Genomic DNA, 26860 nt, shown 5'->3' on the forward strand with positions numbered 1-26860 from the left:
GAAATCTTCTCCAAGATACCCCCTCCTCCCACAGAGCCAATGAGCACTCTATACTAGGTCATCCAATATGTGCTACACAAAAGAATGGGAAAAGAAATGTTTTATACCAGAGAGACACAGTAAATAAAACAGAGATTTTGGGTGTGGGAGAATGCCCTAAAGAGTGTGTCAACCTTTTTTTTAAAGAAATATTTTATTTAATTTCTTGTGTTGTTAATTTGTTTGTATGTATTTCATAATTGTATTTTAAAACAAAAAAAAACATACTTGAGTGAAAGGTCTGTGGAGCAGATGTAATTGACTGCATACGTTATTATTAACCTCGAGGTAGGTTTTTACACGGTGTTGTGTGTCAAGCGTTATATACATATGAAACCAAAAACAAATTTGAAGCCATATACAGGCGTAGATGACGCAAAGAGAAGCTAAATCCTTCACCTACAGACAACGACTTTGTCAGCGTTAGGTGCTGCGAAATAAGTAGATCACAGATATAGCTTAGTTTTTCCAGTGATATACTGCGCTCCTTCTTTTTCAAGACTCAAAGACAAATCTATGTCATGATGTCCATTGTCAAAATGCAGGGGCCTAAAGACGTCAAGCCACCCAACCCCCGAGTCCCTAGCTCGCTACTGGAGCAAAGTAATCGCTATTAAAAAAAAATCATCAGCTTTATAAAGGAGGAATTATATTTTTTAAATATTTTTTTTATTTATTTTACTTGCTTTCTGAAACTAAATGGGTGATATTCAAATTGATAAGACTTGATAAGAAGCAGCAGGGAAAAGCTGGAGGTTTTGAGAATCAGTTCAATGTCTTGATTGAATTATTGGGTCACACATCGATTAATCAATGAAGACTTTGATTCATATGCAGTTCAATCTTCACATGTGTACAATGGCTACTTTTTTTTTTTCACAATCAATTTCTTTGTTATGAATCGAACTTTGGCTCTGAGGACGAAAGCTAATTTTTGGAATCTTTCAACTTTGAGACATAAAGTGTCACTCATTGATAGTTGTTTCCAACGTGTAGGGTTGGTTTTTATTTTGAAAGAAAGAATAGTGTATTAGAAGAATTTGGACAAGTTTCGTCTCTTGTGACCTGCATTTGCGAGAAATTTCTGTTATAATGTTTGTGTGTTGTCAATGATCAAATGTCCTTTAGGAATAATGAAAAGCTTTTACTGTGTACATAAAGCTGATAGGGGCGTGAATGATTAAGTGCTTCGATTCCGAACCTGGGGTCCTAGGTTCGAATCTCGGTGAAGACTGGGATATTGAAATTTCGGGATTTCTCAGGGCGGCACCGAGTCAACCAAACTCTAAGGGGTGCCTGACTTTAGTTGGGGAAAGTAAAGGCGGTTGGTAGTTGTGCTGGCTACATGACATCCTGCTCGTTTACCATTGGTCAAAGAAACACGCCATCATCATTAACCCCCATAGATCGCAAGGTCTGAAAGGAGACTATGACTGTATGACACCCTCAGTTCCCAAACGAATGAGAACCACTGCTGCGCCTTTCGACCATCTAGTCACTTGATACTTTTTATAATGAGACAGTTTCAATAATTGATATAGATATTTAGAATTCTTTAAATATATTTGCATCTTTATATGTATATACTGCGGCCACACTTTATTTCTGTAGGTGTGCGAGGGCCGCATAAAACACTCCGGCGGGCCGCATGTGGCCCGCGGGACGTAAGTTGCCCACCCCTGATCTAGTGAATTGAGTGTGTATCAGTTTCCTGTTTTCTCTTTTCTCTACCCTCATGTAATATCCCTGAGGACATGGGAGATTGTCCGTGTAGACGACGCTATTTAGCGATCGAGAAAATTAAATAAAGTAAAAAAAAAAACACAACTGTTTGTTAAATGGCCTTCTGTTGGCTGTCTCTCCCCCCACCCCCCACCCCAGTTCCCCATCCCCCCCAGGTCCATAGAACAACACGCTCGTCAGAGAGATTCGAGGAGCGATTACAAAGCTACTCACGGGAATCTGTGTGGCTAAGTGGCTTTGTTGAGAGTTAGCTTGTGGGGGCGGAAAGAGAGTGAGCAATGTGAGGGGCGCGGGGAGGCAGTGGTTCAGCGTGCTGTCGGAAAACTAGTTAAACAGGGGCGGGTGCGGGGTTTACAAAAAAAAAATCAGAGGACACGCTTGAATGAATTTCAATAGGTGGCTTTGTCCACAGAGTGTGTTTGTTGAGGTATCGATTCTCCATGCACATGTGTCTGTGTGTGAATGAATATGTGTGTCTGTGTGTGAGTGAGTGTAATGTAGGTGGGCAATTTTTTTTTTTAAAGTGCAGGCTAATATGGTCTTACAAAGTTCTAATTCCTTAAATGTAGACCACAAGTGTATTATAAGATTGTGGCTTTGTTAAAAACTAAAGTTGGATATAACACTATCAGCATCGTAAACGACCATGCGTAGACCTACTCACAGACAACCCGGTTTACTATTGTTTTAGCGCTTACAAAGCAAAATGAATAAATAAACACACACATATACTCAAACACACGTGAGTGTGTCAAGAAAGCAATTGTCATATTTTAAAACATGGACATAATCGTTTTACCACCTGGACCCTTGCTGAGTGCATTTTTTATTAAACTTATTAAACTTAGTATTAAGGGGACGAAGTAGATAATAAACTGATCGGACATCACAACATCAAATCTGCAACTTAACATTTTGATTGGGAATACTGTCGTTATTGGAACTTACTCTATCGGTCTGTCGGTCTGTCTGTCTGGGACAATTTCTGTACACGTTAGTTACCAACCGCTCATTCTCAGATCAACTCGAAACTTTATATTTTTAGGTAACAAAAAAATGAATCGATTAACCAAGGCGTTAATTATTTAATGCTAATTATTTTATGAATTATTTCGTTTGGTATCGAGCATAGGAAATACATGCAACATTTATTGAGAAATGTGGCTATATATGTGGAGTTATTCCCCAATTTTTAGTAGTTCTTTTTCTCTCACTTGTCATTCACAGATAAATTTTAAATGTCATTAACGTAAGTACGTGAATCAATAAAACATGAACCAATTAGTTAATAAAATATTTGGTAATTAATTAATTTTAGTTATAGAGAAAAAAAAAGGTGGGGGCGGCTTATTTCTAACGTATAGAGATATATGCCAGTGATTTTGTAGTTCTTCTCTGTAGATAAGCTTTCTTTTGATATTGTGATAGACAAAAGGGCAGATAATCTCACTTCGATCTCTTACAAAAATTTTACAAGAAATTTTAACTGCTGATATTGTTATTGTTATTTCTATTGTTCAAAGGCGTAATCCTCAGTTGTATCTACCGGAAGTATGCTAACCACTGCGAGTCTAAGACAATGAGAAAAGATCGTAAGGATTAATAATTGTCCATAACTTTATAACGGCACACACCATTTCATTGAACACTGGCGTTTATCTAAATACAGTATGGATTGGTCCCAGACATCCAACCCGCTATAACCATTCTTGGAGAGCTCACCTGGAGATATACGACACGACCGGATCTCCGCCACACATCCCTGTCCTGGGCGCGCCATTTTTGTTTATGCTAGGTCCAATGTGACGTCAACACTTCTCTCTAACCCCTGCGCGTCCTTATCGGTATTTCCTACTTTCGTTTCCCACGTGGAGTCGATCTCTTGAGAGCCATGTTAACAAACTTTCTCATCGAATGACATAACCCTGCCCTCGCAATCTTCTCAGCCTGAACCTGCACAGTGTCAGTGCCGTAAGGGAGGATTCTTTTCTTTTTGTTTCCTCGTCACAGGATGTGCTGGGGAGGATCATCTCTTCAAAAGGTCAAGGACAGACCATGGTGGGGGGAACGAGATTGAGGCTGGGAGATTGGGCGTCTCAGTAGATCACTTGACTTTCCAGGGGGGTTGTTTCTATTTCAGCAACTAGGCATATTCTTGTATTGATTTCATACTTCCTATTAAATCCTTCGTATATACAAATTGGCTTATACAAATTAATATTTGCTACAACGCTGTCTACAGAGCAAACAGAGAAAACATCTCCATGTTAAATTGCTATTATTAAGCATCATTCGTTCAATTCGATATACACGTTGTTGGATTTTACCTTGACCTATCCCTTAGTCTGTTAAACCGTTGGGGCACCATGCAAGACTTGTCGACCGTCTTTCTCCATCCCTCTCTGTCTTTTGCCTTAGTTAGAACCTCTTTCTGTGGCAGTCACGTCCATTTTTTTATGTTGTCTTCCCATCGCTTTCTCTGTCTGCCTCTTCTTTTTCCTGGTACTGTTCCCTGAAGAAATGTCTTTGCTAGCCCTGAAGTCCTTGTAATTGTAGATAGTGTGGGAAGCGTGGTCAAGAGGCCAAGTGAGCTTGAACTTGGCTTGGCTTCCTAGAAGGCTCAAGGTTCGACACCCGACTCGGGCAGAGTTGTGTTTACTGAGCGCCTGAAGGCAGCATGGAAAACCAACTCCTAGATACCCCCTCTCCCACCCCAACTAGTCCACAAATGAGATTGGACCAAAAGCGCTCTGAGCATGCTATAAGCATGAAAGTAGCGCTATATAAAAGCTATAATAATAATATGGGCCATAGATTTAAGCTTGCGTTTTTTATGATAGTTAGCAGGTCATCGTGGGGTCCAATCGCTGCAGTGACCTTTTTTCTAATCTCATGGTTAGTGATGCTGTCTTCTAATGTGATACCTATAGCATCTCGATTCCATTGCTAGGATCCTCCTCTCTTGTTCATTGCTAGACATTACATAGCCATGATAGCCAGGAAGAAACGGCCTAACATAAGACCCTAGCGAGTATCATATGTGGGAGTCAAACTTCACTCCATCATAGCATGCTATGAGCTTTCATGGTATTTGTTGTAGATGCTAGGGGAGGCTTCAACAATATTAGAGGACAAGTATAATAAAACTAATTTGAAAGAAATATACAACACTGCATTTCAGTCTATAGCGTATTAAAATGGCTGGCACGATCCCTAAATGTAACGGGCTGATGTTGACAGAATAATCTCTATATCGCATTGGCCACTCAGATCCTTGTTTGTCATCCCCTGTTTCAACATCCCTTTGTTCCCCATCCCCTTGTTAGCCATCGTTTTGTTTGTCATCCCCTTGTTCACCATTCCCTTGTTCACCATCCCCATGTTAGCCATCGTCTACCTTACCATCCCCTTGTTCACCATTCATTTTTTCACCATCCCCTTTTTTTTTACTATCCCTTGTTCACCATCCCTTTGTTTATCCTACCGTTGTTCACCGTCGCCTTGTTCGCCACACCCTTGTTCACCATCCCCTTGTTCGCCATCGTCTTGTTCACCATCAATTTGTTCAATTACCACCTCTGCTCACACCAATGATATACGATTTAGTGTTAAATAAATGACTCTCTCTTACCTTCTGTTATAAAAAAAACAAACACTGTTACTCACAGGAGCATGTTTACGAAACAAGTTTGACACCAGAGCTATTTAATGCCACAACACTTTCATGTCACACACATCCCAACGCTTACACATATAAAACATATTATAGAAAGTATTTAGTGCTAAGTACGTTATAAGTAGACGAATAAGGTCAGGCTCTAGTGGCATGTATGGTCCAGTCACGCAATGACACCACAACAAAGCCATTGTCCTCTCTACTTTCAAGGAAACATGTATCACTGTATCTAGCCGACGTGTTCCAGAGCAGGCGAGGACAACAGTTTCGAGCCGACACTTGTGTCAAGGGCTGTGTCATCGCCAATAGATCGTCAAGTCAAATGGAACTGATCTTCTATGGCAGTGATGCTCAAAATACGGTCTGCGGGCCAGATCCTGCGCACGACGTTGCTTCATCCGGCCTGGAGAAACGTTGTGTACAAATGCCCTCATCTTTTTTTTTAAAAAAAGTTGGAAAAATGTATCTTGTTTAAAAAAAAAAAAGGATTATTTTAAATATTTTGCTTGTTGATATTTTGTCATACAAAAATCACTTTCATGAAATCTAGAACCGAAGGGAAAAATAAACAAGAGAATTATGTGATCGGTTTGTAAAAAAAGAAAAATAAAAAAAAAGTTTGAGATCCTAAAATTGAAGGTCTTTTTTATGTAGAAAGAAGTCACGCATTTTAATATATATATATTTTTTTTTGAATAATACCAAGCTGATATTGCGACTATTAGTTACTCAAGTCTGTAAGATATCCACTTATAGCAGTGATCTATTAATTTAAACAATACATATACATAATTACTGTTTCCACTAAAACGAATCTTGTCAAAGCTTCTAGTCTTCACAATTGCAAATGTTCATTCGCAAGAGAGACAAAAGTACACAATTACGTCCAACGAGTATGCGAATTAATAGCAATAATAATAATCTTTATTATCTATAAGGAAATTTGACCTACAATTTGTGCATTACCCAAAATAAAACATTATATTTATACAAAATGAAATAGACATTCAAGCCAGTTTCACTCAGACCTTACATGTGAAATGTTTTTATCTGAAGGTTGAAATGTATTTAATGATTTGATGGCCAAGGGTACGAACAAAGGAGTTCTGAATATCACGGACATACATGCTACTAAATTATTTGATATCCTGGCTGAATAAGGAAACCCGTTCCACGTTATAAAGGCACTAAGGAAGGAGGAGCACTAGTATTAATATGCCCTAGCATATGAAAACAAACAGCAAACTAGGTACTACTTATGAATAAATAGATAAGGCTCTACTTCTAAATAACCTATACAAACGAAAAATGATACTCCCGCAATGCACTATTTTAAATGAGCGGTTAGATACAGTTCAAGAAAAAAAAAAGGTAAGATTTTCTAATAGCCACTTTGTCTGAATAGCCAGTACTTCAAGAGAGACACTACTTCACACTAGGCTACGAATAGACACTTCTTCCAATAAAGCCACTAACTCCTGATAACCACTACTTATGTTTAGCCTTGACACACCCTTTTGCTGCGAATTTATCAAGGTTTTTTTTTTTTTTTCTTGGATTATCACAAAAAAATTTTCTTCTCTTTTGGCTGTTTTCTTCATCCAAACAAATACACCACCTGTGCTCGGACACACACACACACGCACTCACACAAACACGCCCTCACACCCGAGTTTAATCCTCCCCACTCTCGCACGCGCCTCGATACTCACACGCTGACAGAATCACTTGGGCCAGTGCGTATTTGAAGAAGTTTTTTTTTTAAAGCTAGAAGGGTCTAGAAAACGGAGAGCGGGGTATTAAGGTGGTAGAGGGGGGGTATTGTACGATAAGAGTTGTATGGGGAATAAGACAGATGAATGAATAAGAATGACAGAAAAAAAAATTAGGCACGCTCTGGGGGTAAACAGAAGGGATTGGGGCGTGGGTATGGGGCGCGAGGCAGATTAAACAGAATTAGCATTGAAGCAAATATTTCCTTTTTTCCCTCCCCCCTCCCACCTCATTTTAACAGAATTTAAGGTCAAGGCGTCCTTTCATCTACAGCCAGTTGACAGATGCGGGAAACGGAAGGGAGAGAACCTTATATCTGGATCCAAATAAGGTGAGGATTGCTGTTCTTTAAAAAAAATTAAATAGATTTATCGTCATATATATATTCAATTAAAAGGTTTATTCTTGAGAACATAAAGAGGAAAATAGACAATAAATTATAGACTTGAAAACTTCATTTACCAATTGTTAATAAAGTTTAAAAAAAAACATGCAAAATTTGCAAAGTTCTAGGTAAGATCTGTGACACTGAAATTTGATGGCTTGTACACTTTCATCTTCAACTACCACAGTACCACATAACAATTACTAAACGTATCCGGGTATATTTGGGTAGTTTGAGAACCTTAATAAATTATAGAAGGGCAACCTAAGGAGGCAACAAAACATTGCATTCCCGTTCTTCTGGTGTGTATATTAGAAGCTTTCATATACAGAGATTCGCATGAGGTTTGCGGGACATGTTCTCCGGCAAAATGAACCACGCATGCCACCAAGAGTTGCAATGACATGGAGGCCAATACGAGGAAAGCACAAACAGGGACGTCCTCGCATAACCTTGCGCCACACTTTTATGGAGGACCTCAGAACAGTAAATACCAGGTGGAAAGAGGCTTCAGACATAGCCAATGACATATCTTTGTGGAGACAGTCTGCCCCCCCCCCATGTGCCGAACGACGCCTGATGATCAAAGTCTAAGTAAAGATATACAGAATATATTAAGTGTTAATAAGCTACCCATTTAACTGTTATATAATAATTTTTTTGCCATTGTTTTTTAGCACTGCAGAATCAAATTCTAATATTTTTTTTTGTTATTTCGTTAGCAACATTGAGTTTCAAGATAGAGTCCTTGACATTGTTTAGTTTATCGTGAAAATCTCTTACACTTGAATGTACTCGTGCAACTAGGACTTGAGAAAAGAGTAAGAGACGGTATTATGGAGAAATGAAGTGAAATGAAACAAGATACTACAATAAAGTAAGAGAGAGAGATAGAGAGACAGAGAATCGTGAAGAGACAGACTCAAGAAAACATTAAGAAACTGAAACAGACACAAACTAGAGCAGTGAGATTCATAACAAACGAAGATTCACATTTGACATAATCTTCAAATACAAAATCAAAATAATTTAATAAAATACTCAGAAAGACACAAAAATAATGGCACATTCCTCGTTCCATATGCTAGGACAAATTTGTACAAATACTCTTTCTTCGACCCTAGTGCTATTAGAGCATGGAATGGGTTGCCTGAGCTAGCCAGGAAAACCAGTGACTTGGCAGAATTTAAGTCATTGGTTAAAATGCATGACTAAATGCATGACGCGTAGGACGTAATCATCTTCTTTTTTGAAGTAACGTCTGTTTCATATAAGATAAGATAAGACGAACATAGACAGAAACACAGTAGAGAGGCACAGACACCTAGATAGACGAACATAGACGGAAGGACAGTGAGACCACAGAAGGTAATGGGGGAAAAGAGAACTACAGAAAGAAAAAAAGCTCAAAGAAAACAAATAATCAAGTACTATTTTTTTTTTAGTCATTCGACTAACAAATATTCTCTGACATTAATTTGATACCAAGCAAATATTGATATATGTCACGATACATCAGGCGTTAATAGGTGAAAATAGGTCAAACAAGTGGTTCAAATTTTGCTGGCAGCCGCTTTGAACCTGCTGAACCTATCACCTGGAGGATACCATTAGCAGACGCGAAATTCAGTCAGGCCCCGATTGGAACGATCGTTTTGTTTCAGTACTATACGTTTAAGAGACCTGAGCTCACACAGACGTCTACCATTACCACCTTGTTTTGTTTCGTTAATTATTCACTTGAAGGGAAGACTTTTTAACATCCTACATGATTTATGACGTCATTTGAGATTGTTTTCTGAAAAAATAATTTGTCATGTTGTAAAGATTTAGGTCGTGCTCTAAAAATATTAGACTGAAAGTAGTAACTTTAAAACCTTCCACTTTTATAGGTACTTGAATGGCACAGTGGCTAACGGATCCTACATGAGTCTTGGACGCTTGATATCTCCAGTGCAAATTCAGATTCGAAAAGTTGTTTTTTTTTTTAAGGAAGCAAGGAAACGTACTACCAGATACCCCACCCCTCTCTGCCCCAATCGGTCCACAAAAATGGTTGGACTGAATATGTTATAAGCATGAAGGCCCCCCCCCCCAAAAAAAAAAAAAAAAAAAAAAAAAACTTATACCATTACCAATTGCCTATCACCAATACTACCAACTGCACAAATTTACTATTGTTAATCTAGATCTACTAACAAATGATTACATTACTGATTCAAAATAACGGATGCTATTTCACTCGATATAAGCTTTAATTCTTTTTGAAAGGTCTTTTCAATATTTTATCTCCTCTTCTATTTGCCTTTTATTTTTATTTCACCTTCCAAGCTTCCTTCAACCACAGTACAAAACTCAACTGAACATTTGTTGATGTGTTCACCGTAAAATCTTTTGGCAGTTATGAACGAGAATTCCAAAACTGTAAATTTTTGTTTAGGTACTATAACCAACTATAAATAAATGAAGCGTCTAGAACTACGATTAGATCTATTTAAGTACAAGCCTTGGTCTAGAATTTAGTGAAGTCTCCTACCCTCTTCAAAAGCTTCAAGAGTAAGTCTAAAAAGGATGTTTTATATAATAAAATGAATTTGACCAATAATACATGCTATTTTATTTCCTTATGCTCTTATAAATTTAGTATGCATTTTTTCATTTTATATTTCTGGCACGCGGGAACACTTTTTGAGGCCGAGGCCCACGGCAGCTGAACAATTTTACACTGCAGTAAATTCGGCCATGTCTAGATCAAAATCTGGACTTTAATACTATTTTTAGAAATCTTATGTCGACTCTATCTTTCTGGTACAAATCTGGTAAACGTTATTTCTCTTACTTCCCTTTCTCAGTGTTACGTGCGCATCTTAGTGTAAATGTGAAATGGTGCGAATGCGTGTTGAAAGGAGAAGAAGAACCAAAATGAAGGAATATGAACAAGAAAGTGTTTTCAGTATTAATAAACATTAAAGTATTTATAAACTGTGATTTGTCGTTTTTCATGTCTAAAGAGTCTCATCCAATATGAAGACGTAACATTCAGTCAAGTTGAGATTGTTCACTTCGTTTTGTTCCAGCAATATAGACGTGTATAAAATGTGCTAATAAAACCGCACTGTGGACCAGTCTTTAAATTTCTACTAAGCAGGATATTTTGACGCCAGCATTTTTAGTGCTAGACGTTTTGGGGTTAATTTTTCTTATTCGTTTATTATAGAATGTATCATGTATGCTCTGCGTCAATGGTTTCCCCCCCCCCCCCCCCCCACACAGAAGACACAAATTTGGACAACTGATTTGGAGATCTGGTCTATCACGTGATTTTGTGAGCTCGTTCTAACGCTTACGTGTTTATACAACGACGCAAACACTTGAACCGAGCCCCCCCCCCACACACACACACATACAGAGACATGCACACGCACGCGAACACACTACAAAAGCGCCCTTGCCGAAACGAGACGATGGTAACAGTAAAAGGTAAATTTAGCAGAAATGAGGTAATGCCCCAAACGGTAATAGAGCTGAAACCTAAACTACCAATGGGAATGGCATAGCTACTCACACGCAAACACACACACACACACGCTCAAAACGAAAGCACACTTACAAAAACAAAACGCAAACACATTGACACACACAAAGAAAAAAACTAATGGCATACTTCCAAAATCACTGCAGCTAAACGGCTTAATGCGCAGGTTTGAAAAAGTTTACCCCTCCGCTTAGTTACCTCCCCCCACCCCCACTTTTTTCCCTACCATGAACTACACTTTTACGCAATAATTCCGCGCGAAATTTGAGAGGTGTGTGTTGTTGTTTTTGTTTTTTTGTTTTTCTACTTAGTTTCGTTGTTTGTTTTTGTTTGATGTTTACGCGTGTAGTTACTATTTTACAATTAACCCAGATTTGAAAAAGAGGGCGCTGCCCTCATCATAAGCACGTGACTGTTTTCAATGGTTTCAATGTTTAAAAAAAAATAGAAACAAACCAGGAAATAGGGAACAAACGGAAGGGAGAGAGAGAGAGAGAGAGAGAGAGTGAAAGAGAAGGATATTGAGAGAGACAGGGCGGGAGAGGAAATGAGAGAGGAAGAGAGATCGAGAGAGGAAGATGGGAAGATAAAGCAAGAGAGGGGGACAGAGGGGAGATATATGTAACAAGACAAAGGGGGGGGGGTTAAAATGGTGTTATATTGTTATTTACTTGTCAAATGTACTTGCTTCTAATGTCTGTCTGGGTTGAAACGTGACGTGAAGGAGGAGGGTATGGTCAGATTCGTAGTCACGCGTTCAATTGCATAAATAATGCTTCAAGTTTTAAAAAAAAATATTAGATATATATATATATATACATCTTCATCTATCATAGAAAGATTCCAGAGCCTGTTATGCATTGTGGGTTGGTATATTGAAAATATCTTTATCGGTTCATGCGCTTTATCTTTCTCTCTCTTTTTATCAATCATTCTCATTTCCTCGCTCGCCCCCCCCCCTCCGTTTCTCTCTCTCTCTTTTTACATTCTTTCTTTCGCTCTTCCTTTTTTTTCTATCTATCTTCAGCGTTATCTCTTTTTCTATTTGATCTCTTTTTCTATCCATTCTATGTCTCCTAGTGTTCTATCTGTTTCTCTTCCCCCCTCCCCCCGCACCTTTTTTTTGTTGTTGAAAGGCGAGATTAATTGATCTTACGACCTAGTCCGATGAGGCTAGTCCTTAGGTCTATTTCCTTTTTCAAATATTTTTCTCTTTCTCTCTCTTCCTCTACTTCTCTCTCTTTCTTCTCTATCACTATATTTCTCTCACAGACCAACTCTTTTATTTTCTCACCTTGTATCTTTCCATCACCTTCTCTTCCTTTCTCTTTTCTCTCTCTCTCTCTCTCACTTATTCTTTCTATCTCTCATACATTTTTCTCTTTCTCTCTCTTGCTATTCCTCTCTCATCCTGTCTCACTTTCTATCTCTTTTACTTTCATCTACACTCTTTATCTCTTTCTTTCTTTCTGTAAATTTACACATTCATGACAGGTAAAGTATTTTACAAACTAATATTGGTAAATAACAAAGTGTTGTGCCCAGCACGTACTTGTTTTTGACATGCGTGTTTGATTTTAAAGATTCAGGTCAACTTCTCATCTTTTGTTTAGCCTTTGAAATACACATGAAACAGTTTGTTTAATATTGATACAGAAACGCACCCTATGTTCCCTGTAAGACTTACTATTCTTTAAATTTTTTTTGAATTATTAATGCTGTCAATTACTAAATAAGAATTTATTGTATACACAATATAAATAAATAATTCACGTTTTATTTTAGGTTTCTAAGATAAAAAGAACACTTCAGGTCATCTCATCCAATGAATTTCAAATGGTAAAAATTTTTTTTACGTTTTTAATTTAGCAGACGTAGAAAATTTCTATTTCCGGCTGAGATTTTTCCCCCCACTTTAAGATATACAGTCAACATTGGATCATTAAATGATCAAACACGCTCGTACGTTCAATCAAATGGCCTTTAGTGTGAGTGACAGGCTGGCGAAGGTGTGTGTGTGGGGGGGGGGGAAATTAAATTCATGGCAAGCCGATGACATCTGCTACTGCTCGTCTGCAACCTGGTACTCTACGAGCAAGGCCTGCACTCTGCTGCGGATTATCGGCAGGGGGAGTAAGTCTCTGTCCATCTCTACGTAGCCTACTAGTCTTTTCTAGATTTTGATATTAGAGCTTTTTTGTTTCAGAAACAGAAAAAAAAAGGAGTGGTGATATACTTCCGTTTTAAATAGGGCCCCCTCCCTTTCAAATTCTTTATCTTATCCTGCATTTAGCTCTTGATCTTGCATACATTTTTACACGCACGCTTCATCCGCCAGTGTAAATAGTCCCGGCTACTATATATTGACGCCCTGATAAGCCCCGAGGCGTCGGTCGTTTCATTACCCTTTCCCACACTATCCATATCTCTTGCACCTTGTACCCCTCCGCTGAAAGCACTTCCAGTGTCCACTACTGTCCAGCAGAAAAAAAAAAGAAAGTCATTACACCTTTTTAACCCCCCCCCCTTTTTTTTTCTATTCACTCTTTCCCCGGAGTTGGTAAAGCCAATTAAAAAAAAAAAAAAATTGTGACAGCCTGGTTTCTGGTTTTAGGTAGTGCGGCGTTGGAAGAAGAAATGTGATTTTTAAACCCCTCTGGTCATTATGGCTGATTTAAGATGACGGACCGGAGGAGCGTGTAATTAATTGCCATAAAAAAAAAAAAACTTGGCCAAAGGAGATCTCAAGCTTTACTACTGAGTGTAAATTAAGTAGAACACTATGACGACCAAGACTTAAATAACAGACTGGACTTTTGGTCAAAAGACATTTAGATGATAGTGTAAATAACTTAGAGCAAAAAAGAATTCATATTAGAACACAAGCATTAGTGCTGTCTCAGTGTCTAGTTCATTCACTTCTGTAGTGTCTACTTCATGAACGTTACAAAATGCGACAGACATTTTAGAATTTAAAGGAGGCGCGTTGGCTGAGCGGTAAGCGCTTGACTTCCGAACCGAGATCCGGGGTTCGAATCCTGGTGAAGACTGGGATTTTTAATTTCTGGATCTTCGGGCACCTCTGAGTCCACCCACCTCTAATGGGTACCTGGCATTTGTAAAGGCGTTTGGACACATGACACCCTTGTTAACCGTAGGCCACAGAATCAGATGACCTTAACATCATCCCACATATAGACCACAAGGTCTGAAAGGGGAACTTTACTTTTTATATACCTATGAAGAAGTTAAAATATTTATGATATATATTTGAATAGCTTTTAATGTAGAAATGTGGTAAATAACATAATAATAATATAGTATATTTGAAATTATATTATTAGCGATTTGTATATATATTTTTTTTTTCGATAAGCTTTTAAGGAAAGATAATTTCTTAGGATACACTAGATGCTTAGTTCGTGATACGAGTTATTATGGTGCTAATACATCATCAACACAAGGATATGAACAGAAAAAGTATGTCCAACTAAATGTCAGCAGGAAATATAAGAACGACTATTTATCGAATGCCCAGTCACGTGATCACAGTCCGTCGTTTTTCGTATCAGTGATTGGTAGATTTAATAGAAGGACTGATGTCAACTCTGAGTATCACTACGCCAGTAACGTGAGTACCCCTCGCTGGGAATGAGTAAATCTACAAGTTTCTAGAGTCAGAGTGACACGTACAACAATAGTCTGCTGTCGAAGTTTTCCCCTACTCCCACCCCCCCCCCAGCCCGGGCGCCGCGCCCGTTACGTCTACAATTTCCCGTCGGCGGCTCATAAAAAAAGAAAGAAAATTAAGACTAGAGCGTTGTGGTGGGAACATGGAAGGTACTGGAAAATATTGTGTTGGTAGGTAGGGGGGGGGGAATGTTAAAACAAAACGATTAGGAAAACAATGGAGGAATAAGAATGGGAACAAATCGAACTCCACTGCTCCCCTGCCCCCCACCCGATCGATGCACGTCCGTCGGGTCCGCCACTGCTTCAAAGAATGTTTATGGATGTCAAGAAAACGTGAGAGAGCCCGAGAAACACGAAACAGGAGGAGCCGCTGACTGTGCGCATGTGTGACGGAGTGTGAGTGTGTGTGTGGGGGGGAGTGTGTGTGTGGGAGGGTGAGTGTGTGTGTGTGTGTGTGTGAGAGTATCAACTAGTTAGGCGACGGAGTGTTTAGGGCTTGAGTGGATTGAAGTGCGTGAAAGAAATGTGACAGAGAGTTTAGCAGGATCTAAAAGACTCTTTGATTGATGCTCATAGTGTGTGTGTGTGTGTGTGCGTATGCGTAAGTATGTGTGAGTGCATGTGTGTGTGTGAGTGTGTAGGTTGAAAAAAAAAGTGGTGGGTGACTGTATTATATGCGTGTGGAAGGATATAAAGAAAAGGTCTTAAAGAGATCTTTTAGAAGATGTTGTTCACCCGTTCCATATTTCCGCGACTCCATTTGTCGATTGGGTTATCCACTTTTCACCTGTTCATCCATCATCAAATCCAAATGTCTCCGTCGGGCCGCTTATTCAGACACCTACCGCCCACACAGCCCGTCAAAATACGTTGTGATATATTGACTTGCTAGACTTACAGCCCGTCACCCCCCCCCCCCCCGGTCGCCTGCTGTGATATGGATTGCTAACAGCAGATCTTCAGATTGTACGGTGTCGCCCTTTCACACTGTTTCCAAGTGAGGCTCAGCTGTGCGTGTCAGCCAGGGCCGGCCCTGACAATTGCTGGGCCCTATGCGAAACAGATTGCGATGGGCTCAGTCTGGGTAGGGATAGGCATAATGTCAAAATTAAGATTTTGTAATAGAAAATACATTTGTCTTTGCAATATTCTTATCAAATGAAAGCTGACAATATAATTTTTTTATCGCTCGTACGATTAACACCTCAAATAGGCAATTTTTGATATTTTTCAGATTTTTATGTGTTTTCAGGAGATTTTAATATTTTCAGGAGATTTCCATGAGGCCCTGGAAAATCAGTAGGCGTGGAAAATCTGTTATTATATATAAACTATAATGGATTAATGTAATAATTTACTCCTAGAATTAGCGAAGGACCTATGAAAGTGAGGGGCCCACTGCTGCCTCATAGATTGCAGTGGTCTAAGGCCGGCCCTCGTGAAGGCGTTCAAGGTCAAGGCGCTAAGAGATTCAGGGATGGACTTGCTTGTTTCTGCCTAAAGTGTGTCCACCGCAGCGTCCTCTTTGATAATAATGCTTTTTCTTGTCTTTAGATTAACGTACAATCAGCACAATCATTCTTACTTCTGTTTTTCAACAACTGTTGGTTCTTCTTCTTCTTCCTTCTTCTCATTTTTTATGTTGGAGTGTTCAGATGACTAAACCAATACATGAGATGAACTGCACAGTGGTTTCCAAATCAGGGAGCTCTCCATATAGTTTTCTTTCTATTGGGCTGTTTTGTGGCCAGTGTCTTGTTCGGGCTCTTGGTAAAGAAAACAGTTTTGAAGGACATGGCCAGCATTCTCTGGTGACACTTCAAATGGGCAGATTTCACTGGTTCCAATTTTGAGCTTCCGGTACATATATTGTCTCATTCTGTAGTGTCCGGTCCTGAGTCGAAAGTTTAGACATTGATCTTATTAGGATGGCTTATAAAAGGCATCATATTTCTTGTGATTCGGATGAGAGCTTGTCCATTTCTTATTTATTTATGTACCATAAGTTTCTTCATTTCTTGCAATGTTTAATTGTGAGAACAACTGTTAGTGAGATTTGACGACTGATTCTGATGAAAGCCTCCAATATTGGAGATTTTCAGACATGGCGCCTTGCATTGGAATATTGTTTTTTAGTTGGCAACAAGAAAGTTCAATTTAGAGTCATTTGACATTTGTTTCCTATATCGTGAAAATCTCATATTTCCACTTGGAAGTCTCGATTGTCCTACATCCAGTGGCGCACCTAGGGAATTTGGGGCCCAGGGTAGAAGGGGCTTGAACTCTTTAGGGGCCCCTGCATTTTGACATTCGACATCATGAAATGGGATAGTGGCGTAATATTTAATGTAAAACACATTCCGGACACTCATTTGGGGACCCTTAAGTTGGGGCCAGAAACGATTTTCAAATATGGACCCAAACTCCCCCACCCTATCTACGCCACTGCCTAAATCACAATAAATCTGACGAGGACATAGAAAATTCAAAGATATATTTCTCTCTCTCTCTCTCTCTCTCTCTCTCTCTCTCTCTCTACTGAAAACTCTCTTTTGAAATTTATCTACCAAAAACTCTTTAATAAATTCTTTATTGAAAACTTTCTACCGAAAACTGCCTACATACACATCTTCTTGGAGATATAGATAAGCTCTGTTAAGATATGAATGTCCCAGACATGTTGATAGCAGGTTATATTCTTCATGAAAAGATAATAAAAATCTACTTGGTCGTGTGGTATGCGCTCTGGACTTTTGTCACGATTGCCTGGGTTTAAGCCCTGCCTGTGGAGTTTTCTCTTAAGTAGAAAGGGAGGTTTGGACAAAGAAGTAAAATCTTCATTTCTGATGAAATGTTACGTACTAAGTCAAGTTTTATGGTCCAAAGTGTTATATGCCGTCTTCGATCTGCCCAATGTATGTCAAAGTACCTATTAAGTTTCAAATCAATGTTCGGTCTGGCTTTGAATGTTGCAACGCAATCTGCCCATCAAGCCTGTCAACATCACCACAGTATTCTCTAATGCTGCCGAGACAACGACGAGGGGATAAAGTGATCCAATCGTTCATGTTATCAATAAGCGCGCGCTCATTTCCCATGGGAAAATTAGAAGCCGACAGATCTGTGTTTTTAATCCGCGGCTACTAGTTGCGACGTGAAGCATGTTCTGGAAAATGTAAATCATATTGATGTTTTGGTTTGAAGCTTGCCTTTTTTTTAATTGGTTGAAGTAATTCCTTGCACTTTTATGGGAATGTCTATAAAAGTTTAGAGATTAAGAAAGAGTGTAGAATTTCTTTTTACCTAACCACTCAGACAATATGTAGATTGTAGATATTTAAAACAAATCGCTTTTCTTTTTGACTTTTTGAATATCTTTTTTAAATTCAAATAGTTTTTTTGATGTTATCAAATTGTATTTATTTTCATTCGTTTTTCTGTTTCTCTAATACTTGATTCTAAACTTGATTCTAAACTTGATTCTAAACTTGATTCTAAAATTGATTCGAACTTGATTCTAAACTTGATTCTAAACTTGATTCTAAACTTGATTCTAAACTTGATTCGAATTTGATTCTAAACTTGATTCTAAACTTGTTTCTAAACTTGATTCTAAACTTGATTTCTTTCTTTCTCTCTCTCTCTCTATTTACTTTTTTCATTTTCTCTCTCTTCTGTCTTTTCTGCTTTCTTTATGTGGATCTCACCACATTTTTGTAAGGACCCGAGACCTGGGTTCTCTAACAAAGACATTTAAGGCTCCTCGAAAGCTTCCATCAAAGGTGCCTTCGCTTCATGATGGGCACACGCTAGCAAGACTATATTACAAATAACTCTTGTTTTGCTGGAGGCCGGTGTGGACAGTATAGAACTAATTACCATTCGACAGCTGCGCTGGGTCAGTCACCTATCCCGCATTGAGAGACGACCGCATGCCCAGGTGACCCCCTCTCCTAAGCGCTATAAAGATCAACTCAGACAGCATTTCTCCCTCACTAGCATAGAGGAAAGTAGCTGGCAGCAGATGGCCTCTGAAAAAGACAGAGAGGCTTCACACAGGCTGCGCATTTGAGATCCAAAGGAAAGTCATTATTGAAGACAGGCGCAGAAGACGGAAAGAAAACTTAAGTAGACCGCCAGTGGACGACAACTTTGTCTGTAGAAGAAGCAGAAGAATATGTAGGTCACAAATTGGTTTGCGTAGTCAAGTGAAACACTGCATTCGTAAACATAGCCATTAATTAATTCCCTTTTGGTCTTTCTATCTCTCTTCTTTCTCTCTCTCTTTCTTTCTCTCTCTCTCTTTCTCTCTCTCTTTCTCTCTTCTTTCTTTCTCTCTTCTTTCTCTCTCACACACATTTCTCTTTACTTTTGTTTTCTTCTTTCCTCTCCTCTCTTTCTCTCTTTTCTATTTGTTCTCTTTTTTCTCTTTCTCTCTCTTCCATTTTCTAAATCTTTTTCTTACTTATTTTTTTTTCCTTTAAAAATATTCAGGCACGTTTAAAGCCGCATTTTTTTTTTGTTTCGTCTCTGTTTCTGCTTCGTCTTTTTAATTTCCCATTGATAATATAAACTACATATTATAAACGTTAATTTTACTACAATCTTTAAAGTCTCAAGACACGTCAAAATTACCTTTCGCTGACCTTCCAGTTTTTCAAAGGTCACGTGGTTATCTCAACTTATATCCAGCATCAGCGCTACATTCCCCTCCCCCTCTTCCCCCTAATAGTCAGAGACTAATATCCTCCTAGACTATATCGTGATCACCGGACACCGCGGGACCTAGACTACCACCGCGGCCATCACTCATCGTAATTTGACTATCAGTCCGACTTAATCGAAAAGTATCAGAGGGAGATATAAATCTCTAGTAGCGTGATGCATAGACATATTGTCTCGTGTCGCCCCCTTCTCGCTCCCCTCCTCTGCTTCCTTTGTAATACTCCTCTATTTAACTAAGAGAGAGAGAGACAGACAGACAGACAGAGAAAGAGGCAGAGAGTCAGGACAGTGTGAGAGAGAGAGAGAGACAGAGAGTCGGGACATTGAGAGAGAGAGACAGAGAGACAGGGAGTCAGGACAGTGAGAGAGAGAGACAGATAGAGAGAGAGAGAGACAGACAAAGAGAGAGGGAGAGAGAGAGAGAGAGGAATGAAACACGAAAAAAATAGCTACCGATCCGCCCCCCCCCCCACCCCTTTTCTTTTCTTGTGGGCACGCGCAGCTATTAATAAACAATACTAAACTGAATGATTGATTATCGATCTACAGGCTATATTAACTTCGTTTCGGGGAGGTTAATTGTCGTGTTGCTGCGCCCTACGTTAATGACAAAGGTTTTCTATTTGATAGCCTGGGTTGTAATAGTTGGATTGTAGTTACATAATGCCTTCGTGCCTTAATGGATTTATAACCAATAAACATCATTGTGTTGCCATTTATACTCAAGGGCTATTTTTTTTTCTATAAAGAAGAGTTGGCAAATATCAATAGATGGCAAAGACCCCGTGGATTGATTGATATTCGCTGTATAATAAGATTGATTGACCACGTCGTTGAACTTAAGACACGGGAATTTCTTCCAATTAATTGTTTGTACGGAACACTGATATTTTTAAAGGTTCTCATATTGTTATGTAGAAATACATTTATTTTGAATTATGTAATACAGAATGTAAATTTGTTTGTGAAGCCTCGGTTACTGCTTGTTAAACTCAGCAGGCGTGAATATGTATTATATAATAATAATAATAATAGTAATAATAATAATAATTATGGCAATGTCTTCGATTTCGGTCACTGCTTGTCAAACTCAGCAGAGATAAACATGTATTATATAATAATAATAATAATAATAATGTCATCAATTCTGAAGATTAAGGATGCATTATATAAGAAATAGTCACTGTTTTCCATTCTCAATGTCTCTCTTTCCCCATTCTCTCTTGTCCTATATATGACTCTTTCTTTCTCTCTATTGTAGACTTTCCCTTGCTCTTTCTCTATCTACTTCTTTATTTACTCTCTATTGCTCTCTTTCTTCTTTTCCATTCAATCTCCCTATCGCTCACACTCTCCTTCCCCTCTCTCTCTCTCTTTTTTCTCTCTATCCCCCTCTTTCTCTCTCTTTCCTCTCTCTATCCCCCCTCTCTTTCTCTCTTTCTTCTCTTTATACCCTCCCTCTTTCTCTCTCTATCCCCCCTCTCTCTCTCTCCCCTCTCTCTCTCTCTCTTTCCTCTCTCTCCCCCCTCCCCCCCTCTCTCTCCCCCCCTCTCTCTTTCTCTTTCCTCTCTCTCTCTCTCTCTTTCATCTCTCTTTCCTTGTATTTCTTTCTATTGTTTTCTTCCATTATGTTTCTCTGAATGGACGTTTAATACTAGACATGAAATATCTTTAACATAGCATTTCTTTCTTTCTTTCTCTCTCTCTCTCTCTCTCTCTGTATACAGAAAAACATCAAAAGATGTGCTGGCACTGTAAACTCCCTACGCACGTGCCTAGCCTAAAAACGATTGCACTCAAAGCCAATATGTTCTAAACATTGTCTTACCTTTGGTTCATGTTATATCCAAATGGTCACAAAATAAAAATTAAATTAAATCTCTGTATGAAGTTGCATTTGTATCCAGCGTAATACCAGAAATACCAATCACAAAACAATGAACTTTCTATCACTTTACAGTTCGATTACGAACAACCACTTTTGTGAAATGGTAAATCCTTGAGATGCGGTTGTTTACCAACGCGATACAACTCAATCACACGCCGCTGTCTAACCCCACTTCCTCGCGCTACGCTCGAGTCCTGGGAGACCCCTCTCGTGAATACAGAGCAGAGGAAAATATATATTTGAAACAGAAAAAAGGGGTGGGGGAGAGACAAGGGGGAACGCACCGAGTACAGAGTGCAGGAAGAGCTCACGGTCGCTGCAGTAGACTTTTTTTTTTTTTTTTTATTCGCGCGCGTGGATTTGGCAAACTGGCTCAAAGGTAGCAGACGATGGAAAAGTAGGGGAGTTAACCAAGAGGGATAACTCTGTGATCGGTGATGCCCACCTTGTTAGATTAGCTTAGCGAACCTGGCACTCACTCGTACACACACATACACAGGTCGATAACTGAACCGGTGGGGGTAGGGGTGGGGGGGGGGGGGGGTATGAAGTCTTTTCATCATGATATTAAAGGCTTAACTACAATAGATGACCTTTATTTTTTTTTATCTCCCCTTCGCCGGGTTATAATTAACTTGACATTTATAATTGATTTATTTTTTTTCTGCTATGATTTTTTTTTTTTTTGTATTACTACTATTATTATTTTCTTCACTTCTTTCTAGTTTTATATACAGCGAATCTTATTTATTATTGTAATGCACCAAAAAAGTATATATATATATATAATGATGTTAACAATGCTAATTAGAGACTTTGGAATATCTTGAAGAAGGATGGAGAAGGATTACATTAACATTCGTCATTTCTAGGTTTATAAATTTATTTTTTTTGTGGTGGAGAGATAAATGGTAAATGTGGTATGAGAAAGAGAACAAGTCAAGGCTGCCCGTCACTATCGGGCGCTGGACTTCACGGCGCCATTGGCATGGATTTGGGGGGCGTGGGTGGAAACCGCTTGAAGGGTTAGATTATTAATTGTTATTATAATTTTAGAATATAAAAAAAAAAACAGATGTTTCCCTCGATTTGCCGCTGATTAGTCAGCCTTTATGTCATTACACAGCGGGGTTGGATGTATGTGTGTATGTGTGTTTATGTGTGTATGTGCTTATGTTTATGTGTATGTGCATGTGTGTGTGTATGTGTGTGTCTGTGTGTGTATGCGTGTATTGTATATGTATGTGTATGTGTGTGTGGGCATGTGTATGTTTGCGTGTGTGGGGTTGTGTGTGTCTGTGTATATTTGTGTGTGTGTGTGTGTGTGTGTGTGTGTCAGAAGTGTACATGCGAAGCAAGACTTTTGTTATTTTTTCTTACACTTGAAATTTCATTCTTTGTTACAACAGTTTCTATCAACTCTGTCTGTCTGTCTGTCTGGTACAATTGTTGTTCACGTTATTTCTCCCACTTCCAATTTTCCAAATCAACGTGAAACTTCCATCAGTTATTTTTTGTACCTAAATATAGTAAATATAGTAAATAAATATATAGTAATTAATTATTATGTTTGATATCGAAATAAACGGAAATAACTTTTACATTATTGAGAGGTATAGTTGTAAAGCTGGAGTTCTTTCCCTATGATAATACCTTTTTTTTTAAATTATCTTTATATTTCCGTTGTTTTAAATATTCGAATTATATGTTGCAAACAGTTTCCCCATCAAGTGAACTACTAATTAAAAAAAAACAACAACCGCCTCGAGATGCCCATTAAGACTGAATGACCTCTTCAAACCATTCGCTGGTCTAAGATTTATAGACTGATAGTGAGGCGCTTTGGTACAATATGTGGAGTGAAGTTCCTTTTGTTTGAGCCAGTAAATAAACATTTGTATCTGATCGACATTTACTTGTATTGTGATGTCCAAGATTCGAATCGTTACCGCTCTCTAAATACTCAGTAACTTAATGATGCGTGAAAGATAATAGTGTCTACATTTGGGTCATCATCAGCTGTTGGCTTGAAATAGAACTACATGTAGCGTGTACATACACATCTATCAAAGATGCGTTTAAAAGTCTTACTATAGTAGTGTTTCACAAAGTTTTTACTTAACGGAACACTTCGCACATTTGGAGTATTTAGCGGAACAATTTGATTAATATTTTTTTTAGAGAGAATCATTCACGTGGTGGTCTACTAGTTAAATATTCCAGTAGTTAGTGGGACACCTATTCAGGCTTCGCGAGACCTTAGGGTTCCACAGAAAACAGTTTGGGAAACACTGTACTAGAGTATTGTTCTTCCATCTTTCACAGATATACTTCATGGCTAAGTCTTGAAGCACCTTGCTCTTCGGATATCTGCAGATCTTCAGATCAATCAAAGACATTTTTAATGCACTCAAATTAACTTCGGAGACTCCCGATTTTTACAGGCTATTATATGTTTACTTTGAGCTGGCAAAGGTCACAGCTGGGGCTGCGTTGCCACGGGAAATATTACATTCCTCATACATTTTCGGACTTTTTGACAAGTTTTGTTATTATTATATGTTTACTTTATATTGACCTGAACTGTTGTGTAAAGAAAAACTTTGCCACAGTTTTATTATAGACTCCGACTAAGTGTATAATAGTCATTGAGTCAGCCACCTCAGAGATGTGTTAAATACACACATCTTCCAAACATTTTGGTAATCTAAACATTTACTGTTATGAGCTTTCAGTATTATAATCATTAAGTATTATAAATATTTGGTATCATAAACATTAGTTTTTCTTAACATTTGGTAATGTAAACATTTTGTATTCTAAATATGGTGCGCTCTAAATATTGATATTCTAAAATCTTTGTTTCTCTAAACATTTTGTATTGTAGGCTTAAGGTACTCGCAACTTTTGGCGTTAGAAATTTGTAATTGTCTTGGCAAATCGTATACTGTAGGAGAAGTGTAGACGATTGGTCGTTGGGTTGTCCATATGAAACCCTGCTCGTGAACCGTTGGCCAAAGAAACAGATGACCTTAACATCATTGTAATATCAAAGAAATACAATGTTATTTTTTTTTTATTTATCTACATCCAGAGATTTAAGTATTGTATTGTATAGAAATATATAGTCTAGAATTAGAACTAGCCCAGCCCTATGTACAATTAAAAAAAATTTGATCCATTTAAATTTATGTTTCTTTTTTGTACAATAGTGATAACATTTATAGTGAAAGTTAGATCTAGATCTATTTCAATAATAAAAATTATTTTACCTGGATAGTTGATTCTTGTGTCCAAAGTGAATGTCAAAGAGGTAACAAGATGATAGATCTAGACTAGAACTTGTAGAGAAGAAAATTAGGTCTAAGTCTAGATCAGATCTTGTAGTAGTGAAAGTGAAACTGTTGATAATCTAGCTAGATCTAGATCACATGTGTATTGCAAGCTTTGATAGGCTTTAGGCCTACTTGATTGAGAGGCACCAGTTATCATGTGGTAAGGATGTTTTTGTTTAGATCTACTCATCTAGTTGATGGGAATATCAATAAACAATGATAACGATGTCGATAGGCCCTCATCTCAGCCTAGCCTGCCGGCTAATAGTCTTATAATGTCTAGATCTAGAATGACAAATCTAGACTAAGGTCTATTCTTTTTAGTTTTCAGGCTAGATTTAGATTTTTAAGTTGAATAATAAGTCCACAGTTAGAGCATCTAAAACTATATCTTCAATGAAACGTAAACAACCATGTTTTGTTTATGTTCAAACTAATGTCGATAGGGGCGGAAGCCCAATGCCGACCAAACATTTTGTCGGAAATAATAAGATACTATAAATAAATATATTTTACACTCTCGGTGACCACGGGTTTCCGTTCAAAGCCGAAACGCTATTTATATTACTTCGGAGATACGGTTATTTTAGGAAAGTGTAAGTAACGACGGTTTCTTGATACCAAATATGCCTAGGTCGAATATGACTACTCAAAAGTATTCAATGCGTTACCAAGGGTATTATTTACATGTCGATTCGGAATTAGATGAAAAATAAACATTATACATGCTCTAGAAAAATGACTAAAAACAATATTTAAAGTTAAAAATTACATATTTCAATGTTCAAAACTTGTAGGTAAATGGATAAACTTTCAAATCATGAAATAAAAAAAAAAGTTAGATTTTTTAATTTTAACTCTTTCTCTCCTAACTAACGATACCAACGTTGATTCCACAAGAATGTGGTAAATAATTACGGAGAGAAAGAGTTAAATTACGATATTTTGCTCCTTAGTGGTGGTCCTCCTCCCATTAATTAATTTCCTTCATTATTTCTAAAACTGATTTTATTTTATTTCTATCTGCTGAGGAAAGACTGAACATTGTTTTGTGGCTGTATCTTGAGCTTAGCCTCCACACAACAGACACACACACACTTTCACACATAGACGCAGTCTCACACACACATCTTATCACATAGACACAGATTCACAAACAGATACATATACACACTTCCTCACACACACATTCACACAGACGCACACATATATACACACAAACATACGCTCACAAACACACACAAACACAGACTCACTCTTTCTCACTCACACACACACATAAACACACAACGAAACTATGTGAACCCATTGAGTGGTTCCTTTCTCTTTGTTTCAGGTCACAAGACTCTCTTATCTCTTGGCATCAAAGGCGGAGATTAAACCCACCTCATTTTTATTTCTTCATTTGTTTCATTCCACTGTAATGGTTAGAGATAAAAAAAAAAAATATTGACTTAGAGATCTGACATTTGCTAGGCTAGGGCATTGAACTGAGTTGAATGATAAATACACGTTTTGGATTACTACATGTCCGGAGAAAGGAGGACATGTCCTCCTTCTTTGTGGTCATGTTCTCCGTCCGTACAAGATATGGCCTAAAATGTAAGGATTTTGTTTTTCTTCGTTGTCAACTCCAATAGCATGATATCAAACCATAGCATAAATACTTCAATCTTCTGGTACAAACACCGAAAACTCACTTAAGAGTGAAGCACTGGACCAGGGTTGTTACAGCTTCAATTATATTAATAGCTCTCTAGAAACTACCATAGTTTCTCTCCAAGTCTAGGTGTCCCAGTCTTCAGCTGTAATTACATCAAACACTTAACAACTTGATCAACACAGAAACTTTATTAAACTTCACGGAACATATCATACGCTGGTCTCTCTCTCTCTTGTCTGAAACTAACACACTTCCGGTCATTCGCGCATACGTTCCAACTGACAAATATCTGTAAAAATAGATTATACATATATACAGACATTCATCCGTGACAAGGGTAATGGTTTGAATGATGTGATGCTGTTTGACCAGTATTTGCAACTTAAATTCATTTTGTCAGAAAGA

The 26860-nt window shown here is 38.1% G+C and overlaps 1 protein-coding gene across 3 annotated transcripts in view; it reads right to left on the reverse strand.

Moving 5' to 3' along the window:
- LOC106057549 (uncharacterized) overlaps positions 1–21696 on the reverse strand; it is a 123808-nt gene extending 102112 nt beyond the window's left edge. The window contains exon 1 of one of the 3 annotated variants that reach the window (XM_056032315.1): positions 21398–21696. The gene's annotated coding sequence lies outside the window, so the exon portion shown is untranslated. Of the gene's footprint in view, positions 1–5413; positions 5651–21397 lie in introns of those variants that run through there. The other 2 variants (XM_056032317.1, XM_056032316.1) reach the window with 2 other exon arrangements.
- Positions 21697–26860: the final 5164 nt, after the last annotated feature.

This window comes from Biomphalaria glabrata, chromosome 6 (genome assembly GCF_947242115.1).
Source record: "Biomphalaria glabrata chromosome 6, xgBioGlab47.1, whole genome shotgun sequence".
NCBI classification, from domain to species: Eukaryota; Metazoa; Mollusca; class Gastropoda; family Planorbidae; genus Biomphalaria; species Biomphalaria glabrata.